The following is a 14,760-nucleotide window of genomic DNA, read 5'->3' as shown; positions in this document are numbered from 1 at the left end:
AATGGAAGCTCTGAGAGGTTCAAAACTTGGCATACTTGAAGCCAGAACATACCTCTACATTCTAGAAAAGACTGAATGTCAATATCTGAATGTCAATATGAGATATAGTCATTTGAACACATACCTACAGTAGGCGGAATTGTACATCTATGTAGATGTCTTCTCTACTTTGAAGTGACTCTGGAATGGATGGTCATAGCAACACATATGGCTTGTAGGAAAGGTGAGGTTCTACTGAATCCAGCAATACCAATTGTGTAAATGTAGCTTGCATAATCGTGGAGTTATGCCACTAACGTATATGGTGTGCCAAATGGGGAGAAATAAAACAGTCCCAACTCCTAATGAAATCTACAGTATCACACAGATTAGATTAGTTTTGGTTCACTTATCAAGGGTGGAAAAATAATAACAAATTCACTTGAGTATAAGTCCTTACATTACAATGTATGAAATGTCTCAAACTTGAGAAATGAGAATGTGTGGTAAAAATGTATGCCGCTTCAACAATAGTACAGAGAAATATGAAAGCCTACAGTGGAACTACTAACTATTATTATGTTGCAGCACATGACCTGGATGTTCCCTCATCAAGCTCAAATCTCAATATTATTCTCATAACAGCAAGTTATTCATTTCTGTAGTTATTTGGTTACAGTCAAGTTATACTACAGTATTTGGCTCCACCTGCATCTTATTGCCTACAGTATGTGGCTTTCACATATTTTGGAATGTGAAAAGATGAGATGAACCTCACCCGTCAAATCAAGTAGCTATTTAGCTGACTGGAGTGGAGAGTGACCTAGCATTTAGTTCTCTTTAGTGTAACAGAGCCTACTGCCTGTCCAGTAGTCTACACTGACAATAGCAGAACCCTGCCCTGACACTATTTCACCAGAATGGAAAATAGACTTAATTAGTATCACTTGTAATATGGTTACTGCACATATACTATAGCCTAAAAATAGTGCGCACAATGCACAACATAGATACTGTACAAATTCTGAATTGTATCTTTAACATTTTACCAAAATGGAATATTGTATCCAAATCTTTGTATCATCTTTGCTAAACAGTTAGAAAAAGGCACGAAACAAGACCCATAATGTATAAAGCCCACGGCAGAAGACCTTCAACACATACTAACACTACAATACTACAATATACTCTCCTCATCATACTGTATCATGTTGAGAAAACTACTCCAGTAAGACCAGAGTGAGAGCATGCCGTCTCGTCAAGAAGACTGAACAGGGTACAACATTGTTGAATAGGATACAACACTGTTTAACATACAAATATATTGTTTCATTTGTGGGAAGGCCAGCACAATTGATTGATTGATTGATGGATTTAATAGTTTATTAGACATAAATGTAAAAACAGCAACAGAGTACAGTCATACAATCAGTCCAAAAGGGATAGCACAAAACAGTTATTGCGGTCTTGTGCAATCAGTTCATAGACAAAACCAGGACTACTGGTCAGAGTACCAGAGACAGGGCCTTCACATGGTCACTGGTCAGAGTACCAGAGACAGGGCCTTCACATGGTCACTGGTCAGAGTACCAGAGACAGGGCCTTCACATGGTCACTGGTCAGAGTACCAGAGACAGGGCCTTCACATGGTCACTGGTCAGAGTACCAGAGACAGGGCCTTCACATGGTCACTGGTCAGAGTACCAGAGACAGGGCCTTCACATGGTCACTGGTCAGAGTACCAGAGACAGGGCCTTCACATGGTCACTGGTCAGAGTACCAGATACAGGGCCTTCACATGGTCACTGGTCAGAGTACCAGAGACAGGGCCTTCACATGGTCACTGGTCAGAGTACCAGAGACAGGGCCTTCACATGGTCACTGGTCAGAGTACCAGAGACAGGGCCTTCACATGGTCACTGGTCAGAGTACCAGAGACAGGGCCTTCACATGGTCACTGGTCAGAGTACCAAAGACAGGGCCTTCACATGCAGCATCAGAAAGATTGATGAAGTTGTACATCGGCTGCTCTCGTACCCAGATCTCTTTGCATATGATGACAAATATCATAAATGCTACCTAAAACACTAAGGCTCAATCCCAATTCCCCCCTTCGTCCTGGCCCTTAGCCCTTGCCCTTGCTTATGCGCGTTCACGTGAGGGGGAAGGGTTATCTCAATTGTCTTTGGATGGAGGGGTAGGGCTGAGGGCGAGGGTTAGAATCCCCTTCGTTTGAAGGGATATCTCGACGGGACTTCAAACGGAGCAACATCACTGAGGGCTGAAAGGCGGACGAGGTAAGAAGCCTTTTATGTCCTTTATTATGGAAAAATATTATAATAACCAATATTATTTTAATGTATTAACAATCTGCATCGCCAAAAATATCGCAATCTCTAGCAAAGGTTAACGTTACCTCACGTGAACTAACGATATGATACGGCGTTGCATTCATACAACGTTACCCATTCATTTGGCGCCACATCGGCGCTTTATTCTTTTTTATTTATCGCCGGTGCGCCGGTGATACAACTCGGATGCAAGCTAGCTTATTAGCAGGCATCAGTCCGACCCCCCAGACCACGATATGTCAACATTCTGCAGTTTTGGAGCTCTTAAAAGCCGTGAAATAGCCTACTGTACCTACATAACGCTGTCACTGCATAACGTTGGCTACTCGCTGCAGTGATAGCTATGGTTTTATCATGACCAATGTTAAGCTAATCCCCACAAGTTGCAAAACTTACATAACTAATTAGCAGTGGTGTTGTTTTTTTTCCCCAGGCAAACCAGCTACGGAACAGACTGCAAGCTGCTGTGCAGACTGTACATTGGATGGAGATGAATCACGATGGCATTTTCATTGATAGAAAATTACTCTGTTCTTAATGATATTAAAAACAATGAACACAGTGACCACAGACCCTTCTTTCTATACTGTAAATTGTTTTTCCTTTTTCTAACCCTGTATATGATATATATATCTGTACGCATGCTATACAAACTGTTAATACAATAATGAATGAATCAGGTACAACTGTTGAGCAGGTGTCAGAATGAGCTATATCTAGCTGAATTACATTCTGCATGGTGGGCTACCAACATGAGACAAAATTACAATATATTTATTTCATCATAACCACAGCAATGTTATATTTACGTTCCATCTCTACAGCTTAAATCAAATGTAAAGTAGTTTCCAAAGTGGGTTATGGGCTAAATGATAGTTTGTACACTATCAGAGTTAATTAACATTGATTTTACAATATAAATTGGAGGTCCTAGAGACACTTTGACTGGAGAAGACTCGCTCACCGTATAGAAAAAGAAGTAAAACTCCTTAGACTGAGACTTAGAAAAATATTTTTTCTTTTATTTTATCATGCTGTGCTCATGGTGCTCTGTGCTCATGGTGCAATTAAAAAGCAAACGTTTCGGTCCTCAGACCTTCGTCAGTGCTACTTTATATGAGGACCGAAACGTTTGCTTTTTAATTGCACCATGAGCACAGAGCACCATGAGCACAGCATGATAAAATAAAATAAAATATATTTTTCTAAGTCTCAGTCTAAGGAGTTTTACTTATTTTTCTATACGGTGAGCGAGTCTTCTCCAGTCAAAGTTTTCCTTATGTTTTTGAGACCACCGCTACCGTAGTTAAGTTTAAAGAGAGAAAAAAAGGACGAAGAAAGGCGCAACAGTTTTCTCAGTGCTTCAGGTCCTAGAGACAGAAATGCCATAAAAGTTTGGGGACCACTGGCCTGTAGTGAGCTTGCAGATCAGCTATTTTCTGAGAACAGGTTGTAGGCCTATATCAATATCTACAAGGGACGTTCAATATTTAGGGACGTTCCAATTCCTAGGGGGATGATTTATCTCCCTACCCCTTGACACTCATTATGTAGGGACAAGGGGAAGGGGCAAGGGCTGAGGGGTAGGGTTAAAAAAGGAATTGGGATTGGGCCTAAATCTCTAAACGAAATATAGCAGCTATAAAACAAAGAATTAGAACAGCAGACCAGTATCTATGTCAAAGCTTTTTTAATCTCACTGAAGTAGTTAACATTTTTCTTTAAATAAATGAAAGTGATGACAAGTCATCACTTTCAATAAATAAGAGTTATGACATACTGAAGACACTGGTCCATGGTTTTCTTCATCGATATATCTGCAGGTCTATGTAGTAGTTCTGGATTTTCTTGGAGATTTGCATCTTCTCTCATTGTGCCCATTTCCCATGGGCACACTTTTAGAGCATGCAACATCAGACTTTCCATGTTCTACACATTGTAATGCTGTATGTTTCCAGGGTTTGTATTTATTCAATAGCATCTTCTTCCTCAGAGTCAGTGTCTTCAGTATGTCATCATAACAGTCAAGGAGTTTATATACCGTAAATGGAAATTGGTGCATTTACAGTGTATAGAGCTTTTATCCAAAGTACTTTACATAGATTGTGCATTACATTCACACATATTCAGTCACACACCGATGGCAGAGGAAACCATACAAGGCACCGACCTGCACATCGGGATCAATTAGGGGTTCAGAGTCTAACTCTGGGGGAGCCCTGGATCGAACTGAGAATATGGTATGATATAGTACTACCGGTATATTGTTAGTTCACACTGAAATTTGTCTTGCGAACCTCACGGTTCTCCATCCAGCCGCTCTATTGGCCACTCTATCCCTGAGGCACTGCCGCCTCGGCATATTACCGGTATTATACTGTATATTGTATATTTGTCCCACTAGTAAAGTACCATGAAGGCGGTCTACAATCTACATTACATAACGAACCATGTGGGGTTTGTAGCTGTTCTAACACTGTCTGCTACTGGTACCATTACTTTATAGTGTTCTGGTCTATTCTATGTAACACTGTCTGCTACTGGTACCATTACTTTATACAGTGTTCTGGTCTATTCTATGTAACACTGTCTGCTACTGGTACCATTACTTTATACAGTGTTCTGGTCTATTCAATGTAACACTGTCTGCTACTGGTACCATTACTTTATACAGTGTTCTGGTCTATTCTATGTAACACTGTCTGCTACTGGTACCATTACTTTATACAGTGTTCTGGTCTATTCTATGTAACACTGTCTGCTACTGGTACCATTACTTTATACAGTGTTCTGGTCTATTCTATGTAACACTGTCTGCTACTGGTACCATTACTTTATACAGTGTTCTGGTCTATTCTATGTAACACTGTCTGCTACTGGTACCATTACTTTATAGAGTGTTCTGGTCTATTCTATGTAACACAGTCTGCTACTGGTACCATTACTTTATACAGTGTTCTGGTCTATTCTATGTAACACTGTCTGCTACTGGTACCATTACTTTATACAGTGTTCTGGTCTATTCTATGTAACACTGTCTGCTACTGGTACCATTACTTTATACAGTGTTCTGGTCTATTCTATGTAACACTGTCTGCTACTGGTACCATTACTTTATAGAGTGTTCTGGTCTATATCTGAGCTATAATTCCAGCTGACATCTTTAAGAGTCTCCTGTCTAGATTATCATGATGTTTGTCAGATTTCAATTCAGACAATAGATGTTTAATTTCAGATAAATTAGTGAATGCAAATTCAAATTAGCATTATAATTTGTTCTGCATGATATCATTTTATATGATATCAATTTTAATAATTGATCCAGATAGATGACCGTTTGCAGGCAACATGTCATTTCTTATGGTATCAACTTTACTTATGAAATAATTGTCGAAATAATCAGCAAATTATTGGGGCTTGGTGATGAAGCTTTCACCCGATTCAATGAATGAGTCATTTTATCTCTACCGGTGATTTGATTGAGAGAGAATACTCCAGCGTTTTTTGACATCATGTATAATTTATTCAATTCTAGATTGGTAGTTTAGGCTTTTTTCTGTTTATTTAATGTGGTCACTTAGTTTCTTAAAGAGCGATATGCTAGCCAGTCCTCTGATCTACCTGAATCTACAGAAACTATTTTACCTTCATCTCTATCTTTCATCAAGCTTCTCAGCGTTGTCAGCTTTTCATCTACTATTTTCAATATGCTTTGAAAAGTAATTATCAAAGTTTAAATTGTGTTGAAACATTGTAACAATACAAATGTTCTCTCATGGGGTCTATGCTGTCACAGACGGGGGTCCACAGACAAATAGATCATTTTGGGGACTATGCTGTCACAGACGGGGGTCCACAGACAAATAGATCATTTTGGGATCCTTGACATGGGGGACTCAATCTGCCCCATGGGGCGATATGCATTGATAGGGGCCAGACTTTAATCTGCCTCATGGGGCGATATGCATTGAGAGGGGCCAGACTTTAATCTGCCCCATGGGGCGATATGCATTGAGAGGGGCCAGACTTTAATCTGCCTCATGGGGCGATATGCATTGAGAGGGGCCGGACTTTAATCTGCCCCATGGGGCGATATGCACTGAGAGGGGCCGGACTTTAATCTGCCCCATGGGGCGATATGCACTGAGAGGGGCCAGACTTTAATCTGCCTCATGGGGCGATATGCATTGAGAGGGGCCAGACTTTAATCTGCCCCATGGGGCGATATGCATTGAGAATGGCCAGACTTTAATCTGCCCCATGGGGCGATATGCATTGAGAGGGGCCAGACTTTAATCTGCCCCATGGGGCGATATGCATTGAGAGGGGCCAGACTTTAATCTGCCTCATGGGGCGATATGCACTGAGAGGGGCCAGACTTTAATCTGCCTCATGGGGCGATATGCACTGAGAGGGGCCAGACTTTAATCTGCCCCATGGGGCGATATGCACTGAGAGGGGCCAGACTTAATCTGCCTCATGGGGCGATATGCTTTGAGAGGGGCCAGACTTTAATCTGCCTCATGGGGTGATATTCATTGAGAGGGGCCAGATATAATCCCCCTGGGGTGATATGCATTGAGAGGGGCCTCTCAATTCATGGTGCGTACCGTCCTGCTCATATGTCACGCACGAACACGTGGATATTATGTGATGATGCTGTTGTTTAGCGCAACAGATGTTATGTGTGCGCACACACACACACACACACGGTCCGACTTTATATGAGGAAGATCAGTAAGTTGTACGGCCACACACGCACGCACGCGCACACACACTAGAGTTCTCAACGACGTGACATAGTAATTCCTACACGGGTTGTGCTTATAACCACGCCCCCGGGCAAGTTACGTTTCTGGTTCAATCAAGAGGCCTGTGTGTGTGTGTGTGTGTGTGTGTGTGTGTGTGTGTGTGTGTGTGTGTGTGTGTCCATTATTGAATCTACATGCCGCTGTGATGACTGCTGTCAAGCTGTCATATGCAGGCGTGGAATGGAAAAGCATGCCTGCATGGAATGCAGAGCATGTTCTAAATGTCTGCCAGGTAAAAAAAAAAAAAAAGTTACGGGTAGGCAGGTAGTGTATAAAGATGCGGCTTGCCACAGCATTGACACAGATGGATACTGCTGCCATGTACCTGCTGGTGGTCCTCCTCTGCCTGTGTTCAGCCGACACTGACCTGCCGTTCCAGTTGAAAATCAACCACCTCGAGATCCAAGGACCGTTTGAGGTGAACCTTAACCACCACGATGACCAGCCCATAAACGACCTCACAGGTAACGATGCTGGAGAGGCTGTTACTTCTAGTGCTGCTTTTTGATTATCCATATATTTTCCCATTTTGACCATTTTCAAGTTCAGATTAGCTTTAAAAAAAAATGTATAGTGGGTTTAATTCAGTTTATTTAATGTATTATTAACCCTTATGCCTTGCTATTTTAATGATTTTACATAGGCCTACTAATATTCTCATATATCCTCTTCTGCCAGAAGTATAGGCTACAAAGTAATGTATACATAAGCACTCGTTGTGATCTTAAAGCTCACAACGAGCGGCGGCATGATGCTTTGTGAATTTATGAGTTTGACTTCGGAGATTGAATATTATTCGCTGGTGCGCAACACAACTCTGAATGTCAGATAATTGCTCGTTAAAAGATTGATTGATTCCACCTGCTGCCTGCACAGCGCTAAACATTGCCCATAGGCTATACAAACGTATGAAAAAGAGGAATTAGAAACAGTGAAAACAGGCCGTTTATAGAGGAATATGAAGAGTAAACCCACCCAAGAAGACGAAGCAATTTGACGAGGTCCATGCGTGGTGCGTGCAGTGTGCACTGCGCAGTCAGACCTGCATGCCTGAGAGGGAGGGTCAGACAGCGCAGCGCGGTGGCTGTGCTGCCTATCTTTATACTATAGCCTATACTAATCTATTCTACACTACTTCATTAGGGTAACAAGACAACTCACCCTTTTTACCCTTTTTGGTTGTCCGGACAACTCACCCCGAACTTGAAGTCAACTCACCAGGGGTGAGATGACTTCACTTTCGGGGTGAGTTGTCTTCGCTTTCGGCCACTTTGGGGGTGAGTTGTCTTCACTTTCGGGGTGAGTTGTCTTCGCTTTCGGCCACTTTGGGGGTGAGTTGTCTTCACTTTCGGGGTGAGTTGTCTGACTGAATATGTACCCTTTGAGCTCTTTTATATACTTTACTGAATATTTCACCAGAATACTTTACTGAATATTTCACAAGAATACAACACAAGAGTCAAATGTACGGTCAAATGTAATGTATTTTATCACTTGTAATTTCTCACATGCTAATATATATATATTTTTTTAATAATGATGATGTAGCCAACATCATCATCATTATTTTTTGTTTTAAAAATTCGATGAAAATGCTTCAATCTGGTGCACTTTGAGATAAAAATGAAGAGGCTAGATCTATAAAGAACTACACATTATCATATTTGATTATTATCATCTTTACTGTGCTATTATTGCCATTTGCCAACATCAGCAGTAGGCTACCAAACAAAACATTGGATAGGGCAGGGGTGGGGAACTTTGATGATGGAGAGGGCCACTATATTTCAAACTCACTCCAGAGGGCCACAATGCATATAGTCAAAGGTAGCTGATCTACAAGCTCAAAACATGTCGCAGTGCAATGCATTTTGAGCTTGTAGATCTGCTTTTTTGCTATTTTTTTAATTGGAATCCGGAAAATTTAATTTCAAATACATTAACTTTATGATTATGAACTGAAATGCAAATATTGGACATAAAAGTCATTAAGATATTAACACATTAGACTGAAGTAATTAAAGTGGGTCATGTTCGCGTGTTTGGAATGGCAGACGAGGACGTATTCTGTGTTACCCGGGCCTCGTCTGGACAACACATCAGTTTGTTTGTTTGACCCGATTGTGTGTATTTATTAATTCATTTTCAGAAAAGGACAACAAATCTAATGAGGTGGAAGCCCCGGGAGGAAGTTCTGCAGGTGAGATATAGGTTATAGATATTATATAATGTTATATTATTGCCACCATAGAAAACCTGTAAGTCAGTCCGTCCGTCCGTCACGCCTCGTGACACGCTCCATAAATGGCCAATACAGAATTCATTCCACATGTTGATCTGCCCAGCAGTCTGCCGTCACCCAGGCAGATGCATGGGGCGAGGTGGCTTCTCCCCTCAGGGCGTCTACCTGGTATATTATATTGTATTAGTGAAGAATGAGGTGGGAGCAACAGGAGGATGTTCTGTGTAAGAGACGTTGGAAAATGACTTACTGTTGCTAAAAGAACACAATAGCGGCCAATCAAATCATCGCTATGGGGTGATCAGCCAATCAAATCATCGTGTTTGTGTTCATACAAACAGACAAAGTTGGGCATGGGAGGCTAGCACCCCTCAAAAATCTCCATGAATTCAAGGCTTCATGGGGTGTGTAATTAAGTCATATTTTGGGTGAACTACTCCTTTAATTAATCTCAGAGAATAGATATCCATAATGGAAAGCTTACTCACTCAACAGTGAAAGTGCATGAGTATTTACTGTATGACTGACTTAATGCTAATGTACTGATTTCAGCTCATCTTGCTCAGCTGACAAGCCAAGTGCAACAACTGTGGAGTAAGTATGTTTTATAAATATAATATATACTAACATATTATTAAGTATACATGTATTTAAGTAGGAATTGAAAAAATCCCAAAAGGTTCAATTAAATGGAGGACAAAGTACTCACATTTCCACTTTTTAATTGGCACACACTAATAAATAAACGCTCCCCACACGTCTCAAGATTTGCCATTGACAATGAAAGGGGAATTCAGGTCAAATGTCTGTGATGTGTTTTTCAGAAATGGCTGCCAAATTGAGTGCTAGTGAGAGCAACGTGAAAGACCTCCAGGTCCATGTTGCAGACCTCCAAACCAGACTCAGTACCAGTGAGGTCCATGTTGCAGACCTCCAAACCAGACTCAGTACCAGTGAGGTCCATGTTGCAGACCTCCAAACCAGACTCGGCACCAGTGAGGGCCAAGTTGAAGTTCTCCAAACCAGACTCAGTACCAGTGAGGGCCAAGTTGAAGTTCTCCAAACCAGACTCAGTACCAGTGAGGCCCATGTTGCAGACCTCCAAACCAGACTCAGTACCAGTGAAGGCCAAGTTGAAGTTCTCCAGACCAGACTTAATGCTAGTGAGAGTCAGATTGAGGGCTTTGAGACCAGACTTAGTGCTAGTGAGAGTCATAGTGAGGGATTTGAGACCAGAGTTAGTGCTAGTGAGAGTCAAGTTGAAGGCTTTGAGACCAGACTTAATGCTAGTGAGAGTCAAGTTGAGGGCTTTGAGACCAGACTTAATGCTAGTGAGAGTCAAGTTGAAGGCTTTGAGACCAGACTTAGTGCTAGTGAGAGTCATAGTGAAGGCTTTGAGACCAGACTTAGTGCTAGTGAGAGTCATATTGAGGGCTTTGAGACCAGACTTAGTGCTAGTGAGAGTCATAGTGAGGGCTTTGAGACCAGACTCAACACCAGCACGGTCCAGATTGAAGACTTGAGTGAAGGTAATTTGATCAAGATGGTGTTCAGTGAATGCAAGTATAAATGTGTAGTGTTGAAAAGGGACTTACTTTGGGGTTAAATAGTAGTTCACACAAACTGACTTATTATCAGTTACACTCCCCACGAAGCCTTGAATTGACCACGACTCAGCTAATGTAAGCATAATAATCCATAATGGAAAAGCTTTACTCACTCAGTGAAAGTGCATGAGTATTTACTGTATGAGTGACTTAATGCTAATGTCTTGATAGTGATAATTATTATTATCACTATCATAAGTGGTAGAAGTAGTGCTTTTTCTGTCGATTGATCAGATTTTATTTTAGATTTTTTCTCTTTCCACATGATTTTGTTTAATCCTTTATTAGAAATGCAGCAATGTTGAAAACGGATTTCTTTACTCAGTCTTTGTTTCTTTCTATGAGATTACTGAAATCTCAAAAAGGTGGGCATAATAAGCTTCGGCTTCAGCCCTTTCCTTTTCGGTCAATTGTATCATGTTGTCAACCCCTTTTCTTTGTATGTAATAATGTTGGATAAACCATGACAGAGACAAATCAACTATCTACTGATTTCAGCTCATCTTGCTCAGCTGACCACCATAGAAACCAGGCTGACTGCTGCTGAAAGTAAGTATGTTTTATAAATATACTAATATACCAACATATTATTAAGTATACTGTACATGGATATCAAAAGTAGGAATTGAAACAATCCCCAAAAGGTTAAATTAAATGGAGGACAAAGTACTCATATTTCCACTTTTTTATTGGCACACACTAATAAATAAACGCTTAGACGCTTAGTATGTTCATATATTAATAATTATATATGAATTAAGTATGATAGGCTATACTAATATAAAATACTATATGTATGCTTAGTAAACATATTATGTTCAGTCTTCATTATGTATGCAGACTATAAATACTGCAAATTCCCCAAATATGCATAGAAAATGAAATTATCTACTATTCTTTGGCACACATTTGGCAAAAAAATAATAATGCAGATCTACAAGCTCACAAGGTAATGTGACATGTTGTGAGCTTGTAGATCTGGATTTGGTGTAAAGGGAAATACTGTGCAAAAGGATGCTACGCACACCAACCGACCCACACCAACCCACCCACACCAACCCACCCACACCAACCGACCCAAACCAAACCAACCCACCCACACCAACCCACCCACACCAATCCATGACAGAATAATGTTAGAATATTATAATGTAGTGTTGCTGATCCACGGCAGAACAATCAGAAAGGTAGTCTTTAAAAGAGAAAAAAGTGGCGCACACACTGGTCTGGTATAGACCGATTCCGTACCGGTTTCATGGTCGCAGCCTACGTATTTCCTGTAGGCGGACTCGACGTAGCTGCGGGGGTAAAACCCTCACCAGGCGCACATCTTCCACTACAGTGAACGGCAGAGTGACTGATGTTAGTTTGCCTCAAACTTTACTCCTTTACCTGCTTTTTTACTAACACTAACATTACAAAGATGCCCAGAACATCGAGATGAACCTGTGTAGTTTATGGCTGCTCCAACAGTAGTGGCAACATAACAAATAAAATAAAACGGAATGTCTAATATCCACCGCGATGGCTGAGACCAGAGCCATTGAGTAATGGTTGAGACAAAGCAGCGAAGAATCCTGCAAGATACATAATTTCAGTCTTACCCAATACCCAATCTTTCTGTTTTATGAACACAAGGCTGCTGTATTTTATACCTCATACTAAGCATTTAAAGTATGAGGTATAAAGTACAGCAGCCTTGTGTTAATAAAACAGAAATATTTGGTATTGGGTAAGACTGGCGTTATGTATCTTTCACTGCTTTGTCTCAACCATTACTCAATGGCTCTGGTCTCAGCCATCGCGGTGGATATTAGACATTCCGTTTTATTTTATTTGTTATGTTGCCACTACTGTTGGAGCAGCCATAAACTACACAGGTTCATCTCGATGTTCTGGGCATCTTTGTAATGTTAGTGTTAGTAAAAAAGCAGGTAAAGGAGTAAAGTTTGAGGCAAACTAACATCAGTCACTCTGCCGTTCACTGTAGTGGAAGAGGTGCGTCTGGTGAGGGTTTTACCCCCGCAGCTACGTCGAGTCCGCCTACAGGAAATACGTAGGCTGCGACCATGAAACCGGTACGGAATCGGTCTATAGCACACACTGGTCTGGTATAGCACACACTGGTCTGGTATAGCACACACTGGTCTGGTATAGGACACACTGGTCTGGTATAGCACACACTGGTCTGGTATAGCACACACTGGTCTGGTATAGCACACACTGGTCTGGTATAGCACACACTGGTCTGGTATAGCACACACTGATCTGGTATAGATAAAGTGCCAAGAATGTATTATAGGATGAAGAGAATACAGAAACCAACGTTTGGGCAGATAACTGACACACTTCAGGGTATATAGAGCCTGGGCTAGTCTTACAACCAATCACATTCTGACCCATATAGAGCCTGGGCTAGTCTTACAACCAATCACATTCTGACCCATATAGAGCCTGGGCTAGTCTTACAACCAATCACATTCTGACCCATATAGATCCTGGGCTAGTCTGACAACCAATCACATTCTGACCCATATAGATCCTGGGCTAGTCTGACAACCAATCACATTCTGACCCATATAGATCCTGGGCTAGTCTGACAACCAATCACATTCTGACCCATTTAGAGCCTGGGCTAGACTTACAACCAATCACATTCTGACCCATATAGAGCCTGGGCTAGTCTTACAACCAATCACATTCTGACCCATATAGAGCCTGGGCTAGTCTTACAACCAATCACATTCTGACCCATATAGAGCCTGGGATAGTCTTACAACCAATCACATTCTGACCCATATAGAGCCTGGGTTAGTCTTACAACCAATCACATTCTGACCCATATAGATCCTGGGTTAGTCTTACAACCAATCACATTCTGACCCATATAGAGCCTGGGCTAGTCTTACAACCAATCACATTCTGACCCATATAGAGCCTGGGTTAGTCTTACAACCAATCACATTCTGACCCATATAGAGCCTGGGCTAGTCTTACAACGAATCACATTCTGACCCATTTAGAGCCTGGGCTAGTCTTACAACCAATCACATTCTGACCCTTATAGAGCCTGGGCTAGTCTTACAACCAATCACATTCTGATGACCATATGAGCCTGGGCTAGTCTTACAACCAATCACATTCTGACCCATTTAGAGCCTGGGCTAGTCTTACAACCAATCACATTCTGACCCATATAGAGCCTGAGCTAGTCTTACAACCAATCACATTCTGATGACCATATGAGCCTGGGCTAGTCTTACAACCAATCACATTCTGACCCATTTAGAGCCTGGGCTAGTCTTACAACCAATCACATTCTGACCCATATAGAGCCTGGGCTAGTCTTACAACCAATCACATTCTCTCCCTGAGGGCCCTGTTTTTGTTCTACACTATATATCTCTGCTGAAAACAGCAGATCTACAAGTGCACAACAGAACATGGCCCAGTTCAACACATTGCGAGAGATCTGCTATTTCTGCTCCAGAACAGAGTTACTAGGGTTCAAGTAATGAATAATAAATGATAATAAATCCTGTCTCTGTATTTGACAGGCAGTAATATTCCATGGAGAATTGTTAGTGACCGTTTAGTTTTAATAGCCTATACTTTGTCTTGTTGGAGATGATAAGCTGCTTTACAACAAGATTGGTGTATTGGCTGAATATAATATTATGCTTTTATAATATTTAAACAGTTTGATAATGCTCCTCCTGTGTTGACAGACAAACCGAAGGTGGCCTTCTCTGTTGGTTTGACTAATGATG

At 41.3% G+C, this 14,760-nt stretch overlaps 1 long non-coding RNA gene across 1 annotated transcript; it reads left to right on the top strand.

Moving 5' to 3' along the window:
* The first annotated feature begins 9,286 nt into the window (after positions 1-9,286).
* LOC310865386 lies at positions 9,287-10,496 on the top strand. The gene is made up of 3 exons (XR_014569818.1): positions 9,287-9,341; positions 9,936-9,977; positions 10,208-10,496. It is a non-coding gene; the product is annotated as an uncharacterized lncRNA (long non-coding RNA).
* The last annotated feature ends 4,264 nt before the right edge of the window (positions 10,497-14,760 follow it).

This window comes from Protomyctophum parallelum (assembly GCF_964188405.1).
Source record: "Protomyctophum parallelum genome assembly, chromosome: 10".
Classification (NCBI taxonomy): Eukaryota; Metazoa; Chordata; class Actinopteri; order Myctophiformes; family Myctophidae; genus Protomyctophum; species Protomyctophum parallelum.
Note: the sequence above shows the minus strand (reverse complement) of the source record. Positions and strands in the feature narration are given on the sequence as shown.